The sequence below is a fragment of the Schistocerca piceifrons genome, chromosome 4, assembly GCF_021461385.2.
Source record: "Schistocerca piceifrons isolate TAMUIC-IGC-003096 chromosome 4, iqSchPice1.1, whole genome shotgun sequence".
NCBI lineage: Eukaryota > Metazoa > Arthropoda > Insecta > Orthoptera > Acrididae > Schistocerca > Schistocerca piceifrons.
Window position 1 is genome coordinate 738,890,051 of NC_060141.1, and position 25,461 is coordinate 738,915,511.

Sequence of the window (25,461 nt, forward strand, 5' to 3'; positions counted from 1 at the left end):
TTGATAAATATCTAGCATTACAATTGTTCTAAAGTAGCCTATGTTCTTTCTCAGGTTTCTAACCATCTCCATACCAAATTCCACTGAAATCGGTTCAGCGGTTTGGTCGTGAAAAACGTAACAGGATGAGTCACTTTCGTATTTGTAATATTAAGTATGGGCTATGGAAGAGATGTACATATTCATTGGTAGTGTAAGTAAAAACTCCGACTTCTACTCCCCTTGTCACAGATATTTGTTTTCCATGAATAAGTATAAATTCTAATGTGAAGTGCTTTTTGGACATGTGCATAACGAAACGAACCAAAACAACACAATTAGGCTTAACATATACGGGAAAAAAACACGCAACAAGGCAGCCATATTTTTATCACGCATAGAATACTATTCATGAGATAGGGAGGGAATTCCGAGCTACTAACAGATAGCACGACCTGGAGGAGAACTGATGTGATGCGTTCCTCGCATGTGGGAGGGAAGGGCTAGAACACAGACGGACAGAATTGCAGAGATTCTGCTGCAGGCGGCGGAGACTATATTCATCTGTCTGCACAGTGGCGGCGCGGCTGCTAGCAGGCAGCTGTGATGCTGCGGCACCGGCGGTAACAACTGTTGCACGCAGCGCGACCGCAGCGGCGGCGGCGGCGCCGGCGGTGGCGGTGGCAGCTGGTCGCAGCCTCCAGCCTCCGCCTCCAGGCGTGTCGCCCAAAGCTGATTACAGCCGACACGCCCGCCGGATTCTGCGCTGCGCTGAGACACGGGGCGAAGACTGCAGAGGTGGGGGTGGGGGCGGATGGGCACCGTAGCCGCCGCCGTGCCGCGCCGCGTGGCGCCGCCAGAAACGGCGAGCGTCGCAGCGCCGGCCGCACGTGACAGGCGGAAGACGCGCCGACAGGCGAGCGCTACCCGAGCGCACCCGAGCGCCGGCGGAAACGCCCGAGGCGAACGCGAGTCGCCTGCGAGCCGCTCCGCCCAGCCAGTCTCGAACCGACCGCCGAGGCGAGAGGTCGCGCGGAAGCCGCTCCGCCTGCTGTTTGCTCCCCCCGTCCTTTGAGGACAAGCCTCCGTTCCGTTGCGTAATTGGTCCTCTCTCTCTCTCTATCTGTCCCACCGACCGACGTATCATTACCCAGCTGCAGCTAGGTGCGTTCCATCTGCACCCGTCGGCGCCTGCGGTAGTCGACCATCGCCTTGCTGATTGGTGAGTTGCCCTCTATGGCCAACGGTAAACATACCGACAGTGAAGTGGATACACACCGACCGAGAAGAAAACGTAGCAAATCGGAATTAAATTGACCCATCATTTCAGAATTTGAGACATTTACTTATTGTTAATATCCACGTCACGAAACAAACGTTTAATGAGCCTAATGCTCAAAAGTGACTTAAAAAGAAGCAGAAATACATGAAATGGTATTCTGCCACAATGTCAACGAGTTTTTACAGCGTATCTGCTTCGTTATAGTGTAAAATCGTTCATGATCCCACTGTAATCTTATGCTGTTACTAATACAACGTGGTCAAAATAAAACAGGCTGGGAAAATATGTGATGCACCGTAAGATAGGCAGTCCAACTTACATCGCCTGCACCTGGAGCGCATGATGTAATTTGGGTTGCCTATTTTCAGGGGTTTGTAATCTTCTCCAGGGCAGCTCTGTTTTGCCACCCTCTTAAGAGGTTCATGTCGCAATGTAATGAAATTAAAGGAACTTTTCTATTTTAAGAATTGCAAAGATAGTAGTAATCTAAGCTACCCAGAAATGTGCTTTGTTCTAGTGTTGCAATCATCAGCTGAAGGGCACTGTGCTGCATTTTATGACGTGTTGTTCGACCTCCACCTTCTTATTCACCACATCGTTTTCTAAACTATGACCCCTATCTTTTAAAGTATATATCATCATTTCTTAGAGGATTGCATTTTTTATTGACTTAATGCAACCTTTGTAATTTTAATACAGTGTTGATTTTTTTTCAGTCATAAACCATTTATCCAAGTTAACACTTTTAAGTAGAAGTATTATACTTAAAATGCATTTCTGACAGTTTACAAATACTGAGATAAACTTTATCAAAACTCGTCATGTAGAAGAGCTGTAAGTCACTTCCTTGTTGAAATGCTAGAAGTTTCGGTCAAACAAGAGACCACTCCCAACCATGAAGAACCACATGAGGAATGATCTGTCGTTTGGCCGATACTCCAAGTTTTTCAATAAAGAGCTGACATAAAGCTAGTATACCAAATCACAATTTCTTTTATTTAAAAGCTGTCCACCAGCACCTTCTCAAAATATTACCCGATAAAAACTGTTCATACTTGCTACCATTTATTATCCAGCATCCCCTCACACCCCAATCCCTCGACCTGTATTTCCACATACCCGCAATATCGGCTTAATTAACATCAGCCATTGCGGCTAAATAATAATTTTTCGTAGCAGATGCTAGTAGCCTGCAACTTTCGTAAGGCATAATAAATCTGTCACACGTCTTCCGGCTGCATGTCAAAATATCCAGGAACTTCCTCTGTTACATCAACATGCGCTTGTGTACAGCCCACATGATCGTGTTCAAAAGAGCTCTCGACGGTAAATGTTGAGCACACTGAGCTCTTCTCGACGAAAGTTTTGTATTATTATTTAATACAGATGTTAAGAACTTTTTCTGCATAATTTAAGATGATCAATTTGTGGAATGCATTTCATTCCGTACTGTTTCGTAATCCAGTATGCCATAAAATATTTTTTTGCGGATTCATGATGTCAATGAGGTTAATCAGTCCCTAAACTGTTTTACATTGCACTGTAAATATACGATGACATGTGATACCCACGCCATTACCAGTCTGTATCTAAAGTATTCCTTTGGTATAAGTTGTTGGAAAGATTACGTTAAAAACATTATTTACATGAAATTAAAAAAAATTGTTTATTTGCAGTGACTAGTTACGGATTTTTCAACACCACTTCGACTGAATTACAAATGAATTTTAATAAAATATTTCTCCTCCATACTGGAGGTTAATAGGTCTGAGGAGAAAACAGAGATAGAAATACATAAAAGTAGACCAAATTTCGCAAGGGGTCCCACAAAGACTGTCCAAGGATGATAGAGTGGCCAGTTATCCAATGCTTTCTATGATTCACGTCACGATTTTGAATGCTTTGGCCTCTCTCCACTTTATAAAACCGAAATTTCCATCGAGTGCCGGAGGTTTATTGTATCGCCTTCTAAGATATTTGTTATCCGGAACTGCCTCGCTCTGACAGTACCGTTATGCACATTATATACGCAACTTTCTATACGAGAATATTGCTTTATGGAAGCTTGCTTATCGAATTTATGCTCCATTTCTTTCAATATATGCATTCATAACTAAATCCTGACGTTTCTTAATTACAAGGGCATTAGAATTACATTATTAATATAATAAATGTTGATTAAAGCAGCCATGACGTAATGAGAGTACGACACATTTACTGAAGGGAGTAAATACAGAATTAGAATCATATTGTATGTTATCAGAAAAAGTCATCGAATCATCATCCACATTTACATAAAACAACATACGTAACTATTGATTATAGCTACGAATTCAGTACCTGAATAGCTTTTCTTGTACCTAACCTAGTATCGTCAAATATATTCCATAAAATTTTTAAAAAATTCTGCTGTGTTGCGTTACATTTCGCAGACGCATAGTTGTTCGCTTTGATCTTTTGTTATTTTATGACGTCACGCATCGACAGTAATTGAAATACACTCGAATACATACTTGTAATCTAGTACAATGTTATAAGTTTGTTTTATAGCTCTTGATGGCACGTTTCAGTTCTAAAACGGAGTTATCAACTGTATTCTCTTGTTTTTATTTCACTTTTATGTTTAAAACAGCATTGCCAGTTGTATTTTGAAGTGAATATAAACACTATGCCAAAAACAAACATTTGAAGGTAGTGATATTTTTGTCAACTTTATACAACAGAGTATTAATTATAAACCACCTGATTTTATCAAACTAAACAAATGAGTACAAAGGACGTTCAAAAAGATACAATTGTAAGTTAATCTAACAACAATTTTGTCAACGTGAAGGTTAGTGCAACCACAGGCAGAAATTTTTCTGAAGCAAACTGACTAGTGAAACTGCTTTTTATGCTGAAACGTAGATGAAGCTTTGAAGCGACAGACTGCTGAAATAAGTGGTCGTAAACTTAAATTACGGGAGTTGTTTGAAAGAACCACAGTCCCTTCACGACAAATAGGAGATTTATATTGTGGAAATAAAAATGAATTTAGTGCTGCAGTAGATGCGAATGGGCCGTTAAAGCAAATCCGAGAAGCAGAAAATGTATATCTGTAAAAACGTATGATTGTATTCCTTTTTAGGGAGAGAAGCATACGTAGAATATTCTTGCAGATATGCTGCACTTTTGTTATCTGTGACATTTTCATTATTATGATGTACGGTATAACATTATCTGCTTTCAGTGCGTGTGGAAGTGTGCGTCAAAACAACAGCAGATATAAACATAATAAAACTTTAATTTCTGGTACTTTTGTGTGGAGTCAGCTTGCTTATAAGTGAAAATGGCTGAGGTCCATTATTTATACCGTTTTATCATTGTATTTGTTTGTGAACAGGATTCCTGAGTTTTATTTAACAAATATAAATTTTTGTATATTTAAAATTACATTCGTAAAAGAGTTGCTCTCAGCTTTATTCGATTCTTGAATATTATTTTTCCCTTTGCGAAAGTGTTTCTCGCTGAGACCTGACAGAGAATAATTAAAGGACAAATGTTTATCGCTTACTGCATTCTCGCTCTCCATTCATTAAAACTTCAGCATGGAGCCTGACGTTTTACTTTACTTTTGGATTACCCTCTCTATATGCAATACGTGTTGCAGTATCCACATATACCACTGAATGTTCTTGCAAAATTGTATCATTTTCCGAGCCGAAACCCCGGTGATATGGCGCTATAAACATTGAGATGTGTGGAAAGCTAGTATTTGTTAAAGGAGAGCGCAAATTAAATGGAATACACACACCCAGTGTTGAATAATCAGGGCACTTGGTGGTTTCCAAAAAAAATTTAAGAATCTGAAGCGGTTTTATAGGTGAGAATTAGATTTTTTAAAGAATCTTTTGTGTGAGGGAAGGGGGAAGGGAAGGCGTGAAAGGGAGAGGGAGGGGCTACTACTAATTATTAAGTTGTTCCAGGCGAACGAATACTCAGTAATAATAATCGTTAGTCCATGTCCGTATGCGAATGTAGGCTTTCCCGGTGTATACAGCTGATGAAATCTTCTCGGGCTTCCATACGGGTAGCTGCGCCGAAAATCCACGACGTTTCGATGAGTGTCATTCTCATCTTCTGGCGAAGTGATCATCAACTTCGCCAGAAAATGATGAGAATGACATTCATCGAAACGTCGCGGATTTTCGACGCAGCTACCCGGATGGAAGCCCAGAGGATTTCATCAATCCATGTCGTGTTACGCTGCTGCTCCCAGACGCGTTTGGGTTTTGTACCGTTATCGGAGAACGTAACAGCACAGAAAGATCAGCGTAACTTCAGTAAGTACCAGAGGTGCCTCACAACGTAACACGGTCTTCATAAAACTTCTTCAGTAAAGGTCTTGCGATCTAGTACAACCGAAACACGACACGGCACAGTAATTGTGTCGACTGCTATATCTTATCCAGTCCACTATAGTTAGGTTTTTTTTCGTCACGCTTGTGGTGGTATTAAGATAGATTAAAATAGCAGCTCCACGAAACAGGAAGAATCAATATCAGACCAAGTGATAAAGAGAATAATTGTTCATAGTTCATAAGAATGAGGTACTTCTTTATATTCTATCCGGTGGCCTCGTTTTACTAATTAATTAAACATGAATCCAGAGCGTAAATTTGCCATTTTTCACTTATGCTGACCACCTCCACATTTGGAAGGAACTTTAACAGCCACATTCCGATAACCCGGCTACTGAACGCTGATCGTCACCATTAATATTGTAACATTTACCCGGTAAGCTTACATATTGCACCTGTAGTGAAATGGAATTTCCGGCTATTGCAGTGGCGTAATTAGAGCTATCAGCTTAAGACCAGATGCTCAAAGTTGTATACAGATGCAGGTCAGTTGCCCTGTTCCCTTCCGTCGACTTCGGTGGCCGAAATTCTCAAAAGATAGCGACTTTCGATCACCACCAGGAAATTACCGTGCCATAAGTATGCGGCTGTTCACAACACAAACGGTTACACTTGTAATGGTGCTGCGGCTGCGAGGCATGGACTGTTGACGGGAAGCATCGACTGTTGACGAATGTTGTCGCATTGTGTTCAGCAGTGAATTGTGTTTCTGCATTGTCCCGGACGACCATCGTCGGCGAATATGACACTGACCTGGGGAGACGCCCCACTCTTTCAATGCTTTGGATTGGCGGTGGCTAATCCTTGAATCATGATGTGGAAAGTCATGGTGCGGAGACCCATTCGGTATGACTTTAAATGGTAGTGATTTTGGGAACTCGGAAGGCACAAAGATACTTCAAGGATGTCCGGCGTCCGCACGTGTTGTCTATCATTTGGCAGTATTGTGGTGCCATTTTTCAACAGGAAAATGCTCGTCCACGTATCTCTTGTGTCTTTAAGAAATGTCTGCGTAATGTTGAGGTATTCCCGTTGCAGAAGGATCCCGAGATCTGTCACTGACAAATCGAACGTAGGACCAGCTGGGTCGTTTACTTCGTCCCGGATGTAATATTAATTTTGCTGATTGTGCTATTTTTATAACATCTTTTGCTTTGCGCTGTAGAATGAAATCACTGCTCTAATGTGGCCAGTGGTTTCTAATTTTTAAAATGAACCTTTTTTTGTTCGATGCAGCTGGTGTGCTCCATATAGCTTTTCCCAAGTTTCCGAAAACAGTTGTAGTGTTCATGTGTCAACCGTTTCCTTGTGCTAGGGGATGTTCAGAAGATATACAGCTAACGGCAGTAGACTAAAGCCGATGGCCTAAACTTACCGCTTCAGGTGACGTGCAGAATATCGCCTAAAAGCTAAGCGTAGTGGTTTACATGGTTAGTCACAAGGAGCTTATGTTGATTTCATATAACATTCGTCATAATTACTATGAAGTTTTTCTTTTATTAATGTCTTCACTCAAAAACTTTTGTAACGGTATGAAAATACTTTACTTAAGTCTGGTCAAGGTTTACCAAACGTAATCTCTTCTGTAAATGGTGAAGACGAGATAATTATTATTGTGGGAATAACAGTATCATCAATAACGTGTAGTTTATCAATGCACTGTTTACATTATTTGGATACTACATAAGAAACAGAATTTTACGTAGTGTTCGGTGGTATATTTCGTAAAATCAACATAAAAAACTCGTTCGGTAACTGCACGACAACGTAGTTTCTGTAATTCGTTGATTTAAATGGGTCCCTTCCTATATATGTACCTTTAATGATGTGTGATTAAATTTATGGGATAACGTGTCCTATTGAACAGATATAAGTCGAGTAACTCATTAGGTCATGAAGGTGACACTGAGTTAACGAATATGTTTCGATGATAGCATTTCGCATACCGATAAATTGCTTCATTTTTGTGCTTTATACATTTGTATATGTTTAACTAGACTCTTATTTATTCTGAAATTGTGTAAATCGTGTTTCCTTTTCTGCTGAACGATTCAGAATATATTGCTTTTGGTGAATAACACTTTCACTGTTCTATTGTCGGTCGATACGCATTGATGGAAGCCAAAGTGTATCCCTATGACATAGTTTATCGTCAATAAAGAATTCAGTTGCTTTCGTAATTTTGTTAGCTGTTGCTGTTATATGGCGTAACTCGTAGGGAATTTACCTAAAACGAACTTCAGTGTTTCATGAATTACAAAGACAGTAACCCAAGACACTATGCAGCGTGTTCTGTTCCAGTGCCGCTTTTTGAACTGCTGATCACTGTATTCCCCTTTACAATGTACTGTCAGCCCTTCATCTTTTAATTTAGCATAGATTTTCGTTTATCTTTCGGTTAGACGTAATGAATATACCTACATATTTATTTTCTTCAGAGACTTAACTTCCATTATATGTTCCTTCGTTAAGATCTGCGGCTCTCTAGAGTCCTGTACGGTCTTAGTTTTTTTTTCAATGATGGTACGCTAAACAATTCAGAGCATTTTGTATGCTGTAATACATACTGAAAAGGAAATCAAATATGTAAGCAGGACAAAGACTACAAATTGAATCGTGGTCCGATAGTTTACAAGTACATTTATGTGTGACTAAAATAGACGATAAAATATGAGCAAGTGAGTAGTGTTATAAAATTATGCTTGGTCTGCAAATGAAAAGGCTCAATTCGTAAACTGGTGTCAGAAGAATTACAGAACAAGCAAAGTTTTTTTATGAAAAGATGCCCAATACACAATGTTGTCGAAAAGATGTTACTAAAAAAGCTCGTAAACGAAAGATAATCTACTAACAATATAAAAAGAAAACAAATATTTTAACTGTGGACTCGGTTACTCTTAAGTGCCACACAAACTTGGAGATCTGCAGGCTAATTTTCGACACGGTGGCTGAAGAGATCTGCTAAACCCAGAAGCTGACAGATTTCACTTTGCATCACTAACGCGTCTCAGGCAGCTTCGTAAGTGGTGGATGTCTATATCAGTAACAATTATTTGCATTGAGCCACTTGAATAGTATGTGATACAATTCAACTATTTGCTTCTAGTGATAATGCTGTCATTGTCAGGGGCAACACAAGCGTAGCTTGGGCTTTGAGATTGTACGTGATTTATTTTATCAAAATCGGATCACGAAAAATATATTTATAAATGTCATAAGGCTGTATGTATGTATGTTTTACATGTCCTCCGAAACTACTGGACTGATATCACCTACTGTCCGGAAAGAGTCACTTAGGCGGTAAAAACCACATACACTGTGTGATCAAAAGTATCCGGACACCTGGCTGAGAATGACTTACAAGTTCGTGGCGCCCTCCATCGGTAATGATGGAATTTAACATGGAGTTGGTCCACCCTTAGCCTTGATGACAGCTTCCACTCTGGCAGGCATACATTCAATCATGTGCACGAAGGTTTCTTGGGGTAAGGCAGCACATTCTTCACGGAGTGCTGCACTGAGGAGAGGTATCGATGTCAGTCGGTCAGGCCTGGCACGAAGTCGACGTTCCAAAATATCCCAAAGGTGTTCTGTAGGACTCAGATCAGGACTCTGTGCAGGCCACTCCATTACAGGGACGTTATTGTCGTGTAACCACTCCGCCACAGCCCGTGCATTATGAACAGGTTCTCTTTCGTGTTGAAAGATGCAATCGCCATTCCCAAATTGCCCTTCAACAGTGGGAAGCATGAAGGTGCTTAAAACATCATTGTAGGCCTGTGCTGTGAGAGTGCCACGCAAAACAACAAGGCGTGCAAACCCCCTCCATGAAAAACACGACCACACCACAAGACCACCGCCTCCGAATCTTACTGATGGCACTACACACGCTGGCAGATGACGTTCACCAGGCATCCGCCATACCCACACCCTGCCATCGAATCGCCACATTGTGTACCGTGATTATCACTCCACACAATGTTTTTCCACTGTTCAATCGTCCAATGTTTACTCTCCTTTCACCGAGCGAGGCGTCGTTTGGCATTTACCGGTGTGATGCGTGGCTTATGAGTAGTTACTCGACCATGGAATCCCAGTTTTCTCACCTCCTGCCTAACTGCCATAATATTTGCGGTGGATGCTGATGCACTTTGGAATTCCTGTGTGTCCATCAGGACTAGGAAACGCAGAGAGTGTATGTTTCACGCAATATCAGTACAGCCTCTGGCAAACAAAAGAGTGTCAAAGGTTGAGGTCGGCGTTGGGAATGGGACTCAAACACAAAGAACGGCGAGAGAACAACAATAGTTGGAGTCCAGCCAGCGGGTACATGCACTGAAGACCAAAGGAAACTGGTACACCTGCCGAATACTCGTATCTTGTAGGGTCTACTCGAGAGCGCAGAAGTGCCGCAACACGACGTGGCATGGACTCGACTAATGTCTGAACAAGTGCTGGAGGGAATTGACACCATCAGTTCTGCAGGGCTGTCCATTAATTTGTGAGTACGAGGGGAAGGAGATCTCTTCTGAACAGCACGTTGCAATGCATCCCATATAGCTTAATAATGTTCAAATCTGGGGAGTTTGGCGGCCAGTACAAGTTTATAAGCTCAGAAGAGTGTTCCTGGAGCCATTCTCTAGTAATTCTGGAATTGTGGGGTGTCGCATTGTGCTGCTAGAATAGTCCAAGTCTGTCGGAATTCACAAGGGACAAGAATGGATTAAGGTGCTCAGACAGGATGCTTACATACATGTAACCTGTCAAAGTCGTATCTAGACGTTTAAAGGGTCCTATATCACTTCAACTGCACACGTCCCACATAATTACAGAGCCTCCACCAGCTTGAACAGTCCCCTGCTGACATGCAGGGCCCAGGGCTCTGAGCACTATGGGAAGTCATCAGTCCCCTAGAACGTAGAACTACTTACAGCTAACTAAGTACATCACACACATCCATGCCAGAGGCAGGATTCGAACCTGCGACCGTGGCGGTCACGCGGCTCCAGACTGAAGCGCCTAGAACCGCTCGGGTATCCCGGCCGGCGCCCATGGATTCATGAAGTTGTCTCCATACCCATGCATCAGCTCGATACAATTTGAAATGAGACTCGTCTGACCAGAAAACATGTTTCCAGTCATCAAAAGTCCAGTGTCGATGCTTATGGGCCCAGGCGAGGCGTAGAGCTCTGTGTCGTGCAGCTATCAAGGGTACACGAGTGGTCCTTCGGCTCCAAAGGCACATATCGATGATGTTTTGTTGAATGACTCGCACGCTGACACTTGTTGATGGCCCAGCATTAAAAACGGCAGCAATTTGCGGAAGGGTTGCACTTCTGTCACGTTGACCGATTCTCTACAACCGTCGTTTGTCCCCTTCCTGCAGTATCTTTTTCCGGCCGCAGCGTTGTCGGAGATTTGATGTTTTACCGGATTCAGGATAATTACGGTACGCTCGTGAAATGGTCGTGCGGGAAATTCCCCACATCATCGTTGCCTCGGAAATGCTGTGTCCCATCGCTCGTTCGTTGACTATAACACCACGTTCATATCTTGATAACCTGCCATTGTAGCAGCAGTAACCGATTAAGAACTGCAACAGGCACATGTCTGATATAGGCGTTGCCGACCGAAACGTCATATTCTACCTGTTTACATACTCCCGTATTTGAATAGGTATGAATATACCAGTTTCTTTGGCGCTTCAGTGCACAACAGCCGAAGTTACAGCACCCGAAGAAGGCGTCTGGTTCGGTCGTCTAAATATTGCGCATCAGGCGGAAACAACTACTCGGCAGAACACACTCAATATCACTATTGACATTGATGATGTCTTGAAGAGAGGTTGTTAGGTGAACGCCAACGAAAGTAATACAAGGATAGCCGGCCGGAGTGGCCGTGCGGTTCTAGGCGCTACAGTCTGGAACCGAGCGACCGCTGCGGTCGCAGGTTCGAATCCTGCCTCCGGCATAGACGTGTGTGATGTACTTAGGTTAGTTAGGTTTAATTAATTCTATGTTCTAGGTGACTGATGAACTCAGAAGTTAAGTCGCATAGTGCTCAGAGCCATTTGAACCGATACAAGGATAATGGATTGTAGTCGAAAGAAATCAGTAATAACCTGTATGAATGCAGTGTCTGGATTCGAAAATGGGTCAGAACGTTGTTGATTCGACTCCTGAGCCACGCTGGCCCACAGCTGTGGTAGCTGGTCCTTCATCTTCTGAACACTGGCACTGGGACGCTGGTGACGTCCGAGCTTGTCCTGCATACGTTCTTTCGGGAACAGATGTGGGTATTTTTCTCACCCAGGGAGTTCCTCAACGTCACACAATGGTAGAGACACTCGCTATGTGCACGCGAGGACTGCACTGTTCAAAAACTAGCACGAAAATACCGTGACTTTCTGTAACACGTGAGGACACAGAATTTCCGTGACATCCCGTTGTGCTGTCAGAATTCACTCAGTCGCTGCCAGCCGTGACGTGCATCCACTGCCGTTGGTTCCCTAAACCATGGCCCCAGAAGCGCCTGTCCAAGACAACGGAAGAATACGACTCCTCCCCAGGTCACCGCCACACTGGCCGACAATGGTCATCTGGGACAATGGAGAACCGCGATTCACTGCTCATCATCAGCCATAAGCCATTCATCCGCAGCCCATGCTTCCCGACATGGCACCGCTCATGTCGTTTGTGTTGTGGTGTTAACGGCGTGCTACGTCTGGGACAGTAATTCCAGTCCAGCTGCTTCTGGTCCCAGACCAGTAGTGGGGGATGACACAGAATGTCGAAAGGAGTCCTTTTCTTGATACTGTGGTGGCCACACGTGGTCCACCGAAACCTTGACGACTAGTTTTCCTGCCATCACCTTCCCATGCTGCCACCATCGGGCCACTGTCATATCTAAATGCCCCACAGGTCTGGATTATGCACGATTCGACCAGCTAGCGAAATGGAGACCGACAGTGTGGCACCTACCAAATTCGAGTTCTAGTAATGACTGCCTGTCACGAGTAGGTCCCGTTTGACACAGTCGTTTATATAACTGGGCGTAACGTTGGAGAGCGATGTCAGACGGAACTAGCATGTTGGAACTGTGGTAGGAAACAATGGCCGACGTCGGTTTACGGAGAGAATTGTAGGAAATAGTGTTCACTTGTAAAGGAGAGCGCATATAAAACGCTGGTGCGACCCACTCTTGAGTACCGCTCGAGTGTTTGGGTTCCGCACCAGATCGAAGTAAACGAAGACATCAAAGCAGTGCAGACGCGTGATGTTACATTTGTTACCAGTTGGTGTGAACAACGCGTAAGCATTATGGAGATGCTTGGGAAATCAGAGGGGAATCCCTGGAGGGAAGGCGACATTCTTTTCGAGAATGTTGAGAAAATTTAGAGAACCAGTATTTGAAGCTGTCTGCTGAACAATTCTGCTGCCGCAGACATACATTGCGGGTAAGGACCACGAGGATAAGATACGAGAAATTAGGGCTCATACTTAGGTATATAGACAGTCGTTTTCCCCTCGCTGTATTTGCGAGTGGGACAGGATAGGAAACGACTAGTAGTCGTACAGGGCACGCATTCTACGGTGGCTTGCTGAATTTCTAGGTAGATGTACATGTACGTGGCATTTCCGTGCCGGTCACAGTGTTCACTTAATATCTGACGGTTTTCACGATTCTTGTGCACCCCATCAGGCGTGGTAACAAACGCGAACAACACTGCTGTCACAGAGAACTGGAAGCCCAGTAATACATAGGCACCGATAGTGTGTTCGCGTGCCAAGCTGCACTGGCGTTCGACCATGTCTTCTGGGTGCTACACTTAATTTTGTCCGACATTGTAACTGATAAAGTCGAACTATGCACGATTGAAATGTAGATTGCAACTGCAAGAAAAACATTTCTAAAAACAAATGGAATTTTTCGGCATCCAATACAAATTCAAGTGTTGGAATGTCTTATCTGTAGGTATTTATTTGGAGTGTGGCCTCGTGCGGAAGTAAAACGCGGATGATTATCAGTTCAGACAAGAAGAGAACAGAAGCTTTTAAAATGCGGTGCTGCAGATTAGACGAGTATGTCGAAAAACTAAAGGGGGTGTACGGAATCTGCTTAGGGAGAAAGAAATTTGTGATAAAATTTGGCCAAAAGAAGGTATCACGTATCATGAGACCTTTTCATGGAGATAATTGTGCAGGATAGGAAATATTAGATTGAGACGAAGGGATGGGACGCTTTGACAAGACAGAGTAGGGTGGATAGTTGCATCAGACTATTCTTCGAAATGAAGACCACAACAAGAACAACAACAACAACAAAAACAACAACAACAACAACAACATTGAAGTCACACTTTCAGCTCAGTAATTCGCTCATTGCTAATGACGTCTGTATGATTGGCATTTGTTTCTGGATTCGGCTGAAGACGAAAATACTTAGGCGGCAGAGTCTTGACAAGCGGCGTCGCAAAAAGTCGTAAAAGATTTGAGTACATGTTGATATCTAGATAATAGATGGAGACATGTTCTCCTGAGATAGAAGCTGATGGGTCATACACCCAGATAAGGACTACATGGCCCCAGAATGGATTTCACAAGTCGCGGCACGAGTAATGATGGGGTTACAACGCGACGGTGCGGCCAATGAACTATTCACGTGGCGAAAGTATCACTGACAAGGGAACAAGGTTCTTGGAGTGTACCGTTGTCATTCGCTCAGCATGCAGCACTGACACGTTATCGGATACTGTAAAGGACCTAAGAGGTAGTTTTTTATTGGTGCGTTAGTCGTTGTGCCTCTGTGCTGGGCTCACGTGCAATGAGAGGTACGTGTGCAGGTGTGTGCCGGTTTTAGAACACGGGCGCATGGACCCAGCCTAAATGATCTCGCCCAAAATTGTCCTGGTGTCGTACTTGGATTGAAGAATAATTTCCGTAACAATTCCTTAAGTCTGAACATCAGAAAAAAGGCTAATGGACTTTTAAATACACCCCTATCCGGACGAAGCGCAGTACAGTGCTGTATCAATGATAAAACGGCTTTCCTTGGTGTAATGTTAGGTCGACATCTTTCTTCAAAAATGGTTCAAATGGCTCTGAGCACTATGGTACTCAACATCGGAGGTCATCAGTCCCCTAGAACTTAGAACTACTTAAACCTAGCTAACCTAAGAACATCACACACATCCATGCCCGAGGCAGGATTCGAACCTGCGACCGTAGCGGTCGTATGGTTCCAGACTGAAGCGCCTAGAACCACTCGGCCACATCGGCCGGTAACATCTTTCTTGGCTGCATCATATTTATTTCTTATGCCCAAAATTAACAAAATAAATTAGTGAAACGAGCAAATAACTATTATCTACTATAGTGTATCCATACGTTACCAACTCAACTGAAATATAGGGGTGTGGTGGAGCCGGTTATGTAAATATGATATTCATTTGTCATAGAAAGGCAATAATGATTATTTGTAGGCTTAGTTATAATGAGCCTTACGAGCGAATTTTCAAAAGCAGGATCTGATAAAACTGCCATCAGTACATAATCAGCGACTGAAACGTTTCCGACGAAGGCCGTACAGTCCAGAATCGGTTTGCCAATCAGGCAAAATTTTCTTGAGTACTCAGAAAATCATCCCACCAGCACACCAGTCTGCAGATATTCTGATATAACACCGTGTCCTGTTGCTTGAAGAAGTCAGAAACTTCCGCTACTCATCCTCGACGAACAGGAACTTTTTTTTAAGGGACGGAAGACGTGAAATTGCATGAGGGGCAATCTGGACTATAGGGCGTGTGTTCGAGTGTCTCCCATACAAGTTGGCGTAACTTCTGTGCTACGACGTGTGTGATGCGGGGACTTGCGTCATAGTGAAGTAGCAGCACCCGTTGGTGCAACTTTCCGAAACGGTAGTTATCGACAGACATGCTGCGATATTCATATTTTTCATTCTCTGATGGATGTCTACCAGTGTTTTTCTTTTCGCAGCCAAGAAAATAATAACAGCACGTTCGTCCTGTTCGAACGCTACTGGTAATCAAGTGACCATACTTCACGTTTCCGCCTTTACCGTACGCGTTTTGGAAAGACACGAATGCCACATGAGAAGGGGGGGGGGGGGGGATGGAAGATAGACAATGAGAGCGGGGAGGGGAAGATAGATAGAAGGAGAGGGGGAACGAGGAGGAGATAGGAGATGCACATAGGATGGGACAGGGGGAGATAGACAAAGGGAGAGAAGGAGATTAGGACGTATATCCAGTTCCCATAAGTATTAGGAATGTGTGCTTTCTCTTTTCTTTCTTTTGTATCTAACGAGACTAGGCCACAGAAAAGCATCTCCGAATGCAGTTAGTGAAGCTATGTAATATTTCTATCTCTATTCAAAAATGGTTCAAATGGCTCTGAGCACTATGCGACTTAAGGGGCTCCGGAACGCCCTATACTTGCAATGTTAAAATAACGCTTATAAATTACATCTTTCCTCACAAAGTATTTGAGGTAGGAAGTTGAACTTTTTACAGATTATTTATTGGAATATGGGCTACAACTTAACACAGGGATTTTACAAAATTTTAGTTCAGTTATTAAAGACGATTTTTTTTCAATTGTAATGAAAATTCACAACATTTTTTTGCAATTTTTTATTTATGTATTCAAAAATATACAGTTTTTTGGAAAAAGGCTGTGTTAAATTATGCAGAAGGTACGGTGTAACATTTACTGAAAGTTTGAAACAAATATGTTTGGAAGATCCTTAGAAAACATGTAATTAGTATGAGAAAATAAAAGTTTTGGGAATCGAGCGACAAAGATTGGATTAACTTTTTAGTGCATTCCAGGTCCATAGGATGGATTATCTTCATCCTCTGCAAACTCCTCCTCCAGCTTCCTCTTGTTCCTCCTCCTGTTTACTCTTGCTTGTATTTCTAGACTCTTTACAGCCCTGTCTGCAGCCCGAAGGCGTTCCTTGTCTAAAGCAAGCATCGCTCGTACCATGTTAGAACCTATCTTCATTCCCATATTTCTAAATACCTTGCACCTTACAATGTTGCCATCATTGAAAGTCGCAACAGCATCATACACACCAAAGTGAAGTGTTTCTATTCCAACAAATACAGTCTTGGGGATTCTCGACCATGTAACACTATTTACACTTTCATTGGGGTTTTGAGTTTTTCCGTGAATACACTTTTTCAACAGTTCAGGTGCTGCTAAGTCTCTGAAAATAGGTTTTATCACCTCCATTATTGCATGAGGCAGACTATGCTTATGAGTGTACACTTCACCAGTTAGCAATCCTTTTATTATATTTACACCAACTGTCTTCTTCTTTGGGACACAAGCCATGTTGGGGATTTCATCGGTTGAAGAAGTATGAAAAAAAAAGAGCCCAAACAGCCTTCTTCATTTCGTCGACACTTTGTGTATTTTGCCTAATAGCCATTCCATAATAGTTCTGTATTTTGTCAATTACACTGTCAGTTAACCTTCCCTTCCCATCTAACCCTTTACCATCACTGAGTTTTTGTTTTTTGTACGAAGCTTTCAGTCGCCGAAGTCTTGTTCCCATTCGCTTCTGTACGTGTCCAATACACTCAATTTTATGCACTACAACATCATCACCATAGGGCTTCAGTCCTTGAACATGTTTGAAACTTTTAGAATCACCGTCACCAAGGTAATTAACATATCGCACTTTATCACACGCCTCAGAACGCTGGAATATACTGGCAACACCAGCCACTTCCATTCCTCCACTACTGCCACTATAGTTAGCTTTGCAATTATTTTCATGTGTACCTTTATATTTTTGTGGACATCTACAATACTTTGATATTACTGCTACATCTAAAACTTTCCCTGTATACATACTGGTGGCAGATACTACACCATGAAGAGATGTGTGTCCCCGTTTATGCCAGGTACCATCGAACGCTGCAGTCAAATCTCTGTTACCATTATTTTCCATTACTGCCTCTTCCACAACGTTCTTCATAGATTCTATGCAGACATCTTCTACTTTAGACCCTATTAATTTATTATAGGTCGTAAACTTGGTTGGAGGATTTGGAAGATTCAAGATGCCACAGAAAATTGCACCTGCAGTAGCACCCTTACCAACTGAACGCATGGAATACACAAATCTAATGTTGTGTTCGTAGATTTTGCTACCATTTTCTTCAGTTGCAGTTACTGCAACACTGTTCCAAAAGGTGGTCATGTATGAACACTTATCACATTTCAGTTGTATTTCACTAGCAAGTCCTACGTGCTTTATTATGGAGAGTTCCAGACCAACTTCACTACAATGAATACATCTTACACAGTTTGAAAAAATTCCTTTGAGAACCGACATATCAAATATTTCATTCACATCCGATTCGCCCATAAAACATTCATAGTTTTCACTCATTGAACCAAGCTTCTTCTGTGAAGTATTTCCTTTCCCACTTTGATTGCTATGGGCAGGTGTACTTGAGAGGTTAGATTCACTCACTTGGTTATCGTCTTTATTGTTTACAGTAATAACACATACCTTTGGCTTTCCAACATTTCTCCTTTTCTTAAAAGCCTTCAGGGGATTTCTAGTAACTTTACTTTTACTCATTATTATACTTCAACAAAACAGAGACTCAAGAAACAGAAATAATTACGAATATTTTCGAGATAACGACAGAGTAAATAAACATGAAACAATCGACAATCACACCAGCGATATATGTTGAACCATCACAGGTTAGCCACAACACATACTTTATCTCACATCACTAAAATGTACCTGATGAACACGGACGTTAATAATAACACCATTTGACAGCAGTTTAACAGCGCCACAGCGGGTCACGCTCATGTAGAACACATTTCAAAAAAAATTTAAAAATAGTTGTAGTCTTCGGAATTGAATAAATTATATATCTATTAAAAGCTAATAGTCTGCAGATTCAGAAAACGCAAAAAAGTAAAAAATTGGACTTTTAATGATTTTGAGCCTTTCCGGAGCCCCTTAATTTCTGAGGACATCAGCTGCCTAGAACTTAGAACTAATTAAACCTAACTAACCTAAGGACATCACACACATCCATGCCCGAGGTAGGATTCGAACCTGCGACCGTAGCGGTCGCTCGGTTCCAGACTGTAGCGCCTAGAACCGCAAGGCCACTCCGGCCGGCTCTATCTCTATTGTTTGTATCAGTTCGCACAAAGTAACGATGGGAAGTGTAAAATGTGTGCACAGTCGAAAACAAATCCTCGTATTTGTCTATGGAGAATAAATGAATAAACGATGCCAGTCACAACGATGTAGAAGAATGTGTAAATTCCCTGTTTCCATGAAGTCCAATTCGATGCAATTATATGCCGCCGTAGCCTGTGTCATTTCGAGAGGAAGGCTAAACTGCAGAAACGAGCACACGTTCTGGAATGATGAACAAATTACATTTCTTTTTGTCGTATTTCATATGTGAGTATGGTGGAAGAGATTATAATGGTAATATTTTGTTGCTGTTATTGTGGTAGTCTTCTGTTGGCAGTCTCTCGAATGCCATATTGCTACAGCAACGTACCTCCGTTTGAACCTGCTTAATGACTTCAGCTGTTGTCTCCCTCTACAGTTCTCACTCCTGTCCCCCTCTTCCCCCCCCTCCCCCCCAAAACCCACACACACTTCCTATTATTACCGAACTGACAATATCTTAATGTCTGTAGTCTCATCTACAGATCCCTCCTTTTAATCAAGTTCCGCCATATATTTCTTTTTTCCTCACTTGGGCCAGTACATTCTCAACAGTTATTCGATGTGCCAATCCAGTCTTCAGCAACTCGTCTACTGCATCACATTTCAAATGCTTGTATTTTCTTCTTGCACGAATAGCCACTCTTCCGTACAAGGCTATATCCCGCCGTCACGAAAAACTTTCTAAATCTAAAATTGATACTCGACGTCAACAAATTTATCTTCTTCAGAAATTGGATTCTCGATATTGCCGCTCTACTTTTTATATCTTCTCTGCTTTAGCCATTATCAGTTATACTGCAGCCCAATTAGCATAATCCATCTACTGCTTATAATGTTTAATTTTCTGATATTTAAAACTACTCGAATGGTTTTGAAGGAATATTTCATCTTGTTGGGTCACTGATTGCGAAGAAAAGCACGAAAGCCAGACACGCTATATCAGTGACAACAATGTTAAAACTTTAGCGTGATTCCGAAGTTACATATGACTTGCCACACTGCCTGGTGGGTTTGGACGGCCAACACATTGTTCTGCAGTTGCTGAAAACTTACACCTTGTTCGATATTATTGTGAAAGTTTCTCTTCTTTGTCCCATCTCTTGCCCAGCTAGAATGGACGAGAGCGGCTCACAAGGACCTTACCTCGCCTTAGACATTTTCTTCGTTTTGTATGTGTGAACGGAAGCGTTAAACGGTCTAGAAAATGAGGCAGGATACACTGCAATTGCAACTTTATGTCGCACATGACGTATGCGATCATTATTATTAACCCAGTAAACTTATACAGAGCTGATTGATCGCTAATAAAAGATATTGTGTGTTCCATAGAAATGTTGTAGTGAACTCACAGCGTTTATTACGCTTTTCGAGCGTGACCCATCATCAGAGAATCTGTTACAAAATATATACATCATGAGCACAACAGTACTACACAATAAGCAAAACACATGACAGAAAAATTTACAGAATACGTACCAGTGTACATAATAAAGAAAGTTGCATAAGCACTGACCTATAGTGTACGAGATTTCACTGAGGAAAATAGTCAAGTGCAACGGTTAAACCTGGAAACTAAAGTGAACAAATCGTGCTAATCAAAGTGAAGTAAACTAATATCCCGCCAGATGGCGTGCCGAGCTTAGCGCTCCAAAAGGTGTAAAATACAAGAAAAATTACAGAAATGAATATCACCAAAACTCACAACATCAATGGGAACAAACCATTTAGTACAGCAAAATCCATTAAAATAAAAGTGTATTAACCGGCAATGGCAAATCAAAATAGTAGTTCATACAGACTAAGTGATTCAAACTTGTCCCGGATACAAGATACGGAGGAAAGAGAATATTTTACAAAAAATTTTATTTTTACACAAGTAGAGGAATTCAGATTTGAAGTCATGCAATAAAACGATAGGAATAAATCATAACACCATCAGCAAAAGAGCTGCCGAAAGCTGCTACACAATACCAAAATATAGTTCACACAATAATCGAAACTGATGAAAGTACAGAGACAAATAGTAATCCCAGTATGACAACCATGCATATAAGATCAGTTTGAACAAAAATAACGAGGCAGTTGAAATTTACGAGAAAACTACCAAATCTTTGTTAAAAGTCACCGAGAAATTGTCGCAGGGGTAGCATGCAGAGATACCCAGTCATCAGTTATATCTGTACATAATAATACGAAACAAACTTCAGCCAATACAATGCCAGCGCTAGGCAAACTAGGCAAGCCAGTCACACATTTCTACAAAGAGTCACATGGGCAGCCCAAAAATCAGTATCCACTAATATAGAAATTAATCCATGAAACAAACAGAAGCATGATAAACGAGAGTACTGAAGGCACCAGTCCTAAATGAGATCCCTAAAGTAACACATCATAAAAGACAGTAGAAAACAAAAATTCCAGTTGCCTGCAATCCGCTCGTTAACTACAGTTACAGGATTTAATGTGTGAACTTACACTTCGTGTTCCTCCGGGATATTAAGGTCCATATCCTTAGGCTCGATGTGAATAATTCAACACAGCGTCTCTATGAGTCACCCAAGGTCGGTTATTAGCAACAAGTGAGCATTGTTTTTGAATGAGGATATTCGTCAGTAACGTTATTCTGCGGGAACCATAGATTGGAAGAGTGGGAATTGTACAATACAAGGACCAGAGAAAACAAAACAGAAGCTACGTGTATGTGCTGTGGAGCCGTGTGTATACTATGATGCTGTGGCTACTCTTCTACGAGATAACCTCCGGAAGTGTTGACTCTGTCATCCATCTACCAAACATGTGGCTTAGAAACCTTTACGGAAAAAATTACGAGGACTACTTCTGAAACAACTAATAAAAAATCGATGTCTACTATGCCTGGCACCTCACCTGACGAACAGTCTAGTCTCCCGAAAGCCACATCGATTCATCGGGCACTCCAGCAACAAATTCCGACAAACCTAGATGAAGTCATCGTTACAGCTGTTTATGCTCCAGGAGCGTCGCTCCCGAGGTTAGAGCTCAAGTACTAGAGGAAAGCCTTTCGTTTAATTCCTCCTGGGTACGAGCCGCTAACCACATTACTATGGGTTCCACGTAGCTCAGTGCTAAATATTAACGTGTTCACATTGTTTTCGAGATACGATTAAACGTTCAGATGCTCGAGCTGATAAACGGGCACATTTGTCCAGACACAGAGTGACACCAGAACCAATATCCTTGAAAAGTATCCGTCCTGGTGAGTGAAGAAAAATAGCACAATTAAGGATATAAGATACAATATTGACTGACAGTGAGAAAGACGTGTCATTCTAATTAAGTTTAAAACAAACAAACAACAAAGCGAAGTCATTGTCTCCCATTTCTTTCTCGCACATTCATTTATGTCTCTTCCTCCATTAGTGCTACCAGTGCTACCAATAGTCCTACCATGTAATTACGTTATTTATGCTCTGTGCCAAAACTACGGAACCGTAAATTGGATAAAAAATGCTACAAATGGCTATGAGCACTATGGGAATTAACATCTGAGGCCATCAGTCCCATAGAACTTAGAACTACTTAAACCTAACCAACCTAAGAACATCACACACATCCATGCCCGAGGCAGGATTCGAATCTGCGATCATAGCAGTCGCCCGGTTCCCGACTGAAGCGCCCAGAACCGCTCGGTCACAGCGGCCGGCTAGGTACGACAGAGCGCAACTCTAATTGGGGCAGATGGTGCAATTTGGTTTGCTTACGACATACTTTCCATGTGTGTTTCATTTTGTTCATCCTTTATAAGTACCGACTATCGACCCAGTTGAAGATATATATTGTTTACTGAGACCAGTGAATTTACTTCCGAGAATTAATTAGAATGTGTTGTAACGTGGCTCTGTACAGTAGCACGCCACTTGAGTATGACTGCTCGAGAATTGTGTGGGAAACAGCTACACAAATAAATAATCTAAGTACAGTAACTGATAGTCTTTGTATACACATTAGGAACAGCAGCATTCGCAATGAACAAGTAATAGAATCTTCCGTAGAGCAGTCTTGATCGCATAAAATCACTTTTTATTCATAAGTGGTGACCGATTGCGACCCGATGTTGATAATTTCAGACCTTACTCTGTAATTTAGAGTACAACAGAATAGAAGGGAACATGTAATGTCATAAATACTATGTTAAACGTAAATTATATTATGTTATATACAGTGATGACGTATGGAGACGATCGCACAGAGCAAGAGCTGTGAATGCTACGCACTGATGTCAACTGCTGAATATCTGGCGATGTGATGGAGACAACTAGCACAAACCCCGCTTCAACACTGCGTTATGTACCTATTATTAGCGTGGTTGCGTTACTGGCAATGCTGGATAATGGTTATACGGGTATTTCGCAGTACACAGTACTGTCTAAAATATTATCGGTCGGTGTTGAAAGAAGACTTACAACCAATGCAGATATGAAGAGCACTTGCGGCCGAACCAAACTAAATGCAATATGTCAGTGGCGTAGCAACTGTGATAGCTGTCGACAAGGTATCCACGTCGCTAGATAACCAGCAGCGTCCAACAGTCTATCTTTGGTGCACACAAAGTCCGACAGGCGGCAGTCTGTAACGTGACACAGTTGACCGGTCAAATTATACTTTTCAAAGTTATATTATGCAAACGTTTAACACCATAACATATAAGCAAATAAATCACAGGATGAAAAAAATGCAACGAAAAATTCTTAGCAACAGTTTTGGAGCAGTACACAAAGATGGTATCCGAATGAAGAGACCAACCAAAGATTTAGATGGACGTATGGACTGGCTTACAGACATGCTAAGAAAATGACGAATAACATTCTGCGGTCACACACACAGAGTCAACAACAACGGGTTCGTAGAGAGGATTTTTGATTTAGTAAACAGTTCAGTAAAAAAAATCAACTGGTTTCAAGAAATAGAAGACATAAAACAAACATGGACGAGTATGGAAATGATAAATGAAAGAGACACATTCAGAAACAGAATTATTAACTCTAAATCTGAAATTAAAAAAAGGAAGAAAACGGGCAAAATTTAAAGAAACAGGAACACAGCCAAAGAATGAAGAGTTTTCGGGAATAGAAGAAGAAGAAGGAAACAAAAGAAGTGAATAATCACGTAACGATCACGTTAACCACTGTCCTAGAGTCAGTAAACAATTGTTGCTTAGCTCTAACTTACGATTAACACTTAGTGTGGTATGAAGGTTCTTACTTATGTTGTATGACATATATCAAATACGTTGTATTTTCTTTTAATTTTTTAATTTGCCGCTATTCATTAGCAGGTGTTTGCTGAAGCTAACGACAAATGACTTCCCCGTCTGTCCGATCTATTCGGCCGGACATTCTGGGCACCTAATTTTATAAACCCTCTATTTCAAAAATAAATGATTAGTGGGTTGCTCATTATGTGGGAGAGTGAATCGAGCTACCCGAGCAAAAGGAAGTTGGACATTATCCTGTTTAAATAACTTTCCTAAAAGGCCTAAATATGGAAACGCATCTTCTGTAACCTCACATACCTCAGAAGTGTGGGGAGGAGGAATGGCTCGGGCTTGAAGTGCATAATTGCGTTCAAAATGTACCCGGCGCACGAACGATGGTATTTATCCATTTTTCTGTACTACATATCAGAGATTGTTCAGTTGTTTCCTAATAGCATTCTCACAAAGGGGGAGCACACAAATTCTTAAAACAGCAGCTTGTAGCAACAGGGAGGAGATCTTAAACTATTTAGATCTTTCTTTGAAACTCCAGAAAATAGAATTTCCTTTGATATATTTAGGATATCCTTCACCAGAGTGTCTGCTGTATATTCCACCTCCAGTCATAAGAGGCGCAACAAGCATAGTTATTCAGGAGCTGCTGTTGTAAGAATTTGTGAGATCCCATTTTCTGACAATCCTAGCACAGAAAAATGGATACAGCCCATCGTTTGCGCGTCGGGTACATTCCGAACGTAGATCTCCACTTAAAGCCCGGGCCATTCCTCCTCCCCACACGCATGAGGTATGTGAAGTTACACAAGTTGCGATTCCATACTGGGGTATATAGTTTTACATTGCTTTTTTCCTTCTCCTTCTTTTTCATTAACATTGTTGGTTTGTGGTATGCCTCCGCATTACTGTAAAGCTTAATCAGGTATGGTTTTGCCTGTTTCTCTTTTATGACTATAGCTAATAATCCTGTACATGACCAAATGTCGTTATTTTTTTAGGTACAAAGTGCTACCATCGGCATTGTTCCGAATTTTAGCTTTATTCATGCGCTTGGCCCATCCTTTTCTGGGTGTAATTTGACTCCTTATTTCATGGGATGATTATTTACCCATAGTTCGTAGTTGTTAAATTTTATATTTCATCCTATTGGAGATAGTACACTCTTTAATGGCCTTCCTCCCCTCCCCCTTCCTCAAACGCAATTTTGGACCTGTTACTTTTAAGTTGTAGGGTTGAAAAAGTTTTAAGTGGTTTTATAGTTTTATAATTCTTGTGTCTGTGCATTACATTTGTACTCAGTTTTGTAA

At 41.6% G+C, this 25,461-nt stretch overlaps 1 protein-coding gene across 1 annotated transcript in view; it reads left to right on the plus strand.

The window, feature by feature from the left end:
• Nucleotides 1–994: 994 nt before the first annotated feature.
• The window catches only part of LOC124794848 (RNA-binding protein Raly-like), a 1,009,671-nt gene continuing 985,204 nt past the window's right edge, over nucleotides 995–25,461 (plus strand). The window contains exon 1 of the mRNA XM_047258513.1: nucleotides 995–1,201. The gene's annotated coding sequence lies outside the window, so the exon portion shown is untranslated. The remainder of the gene's footprint in view (nucleotides 1,202–25,461) is intronic.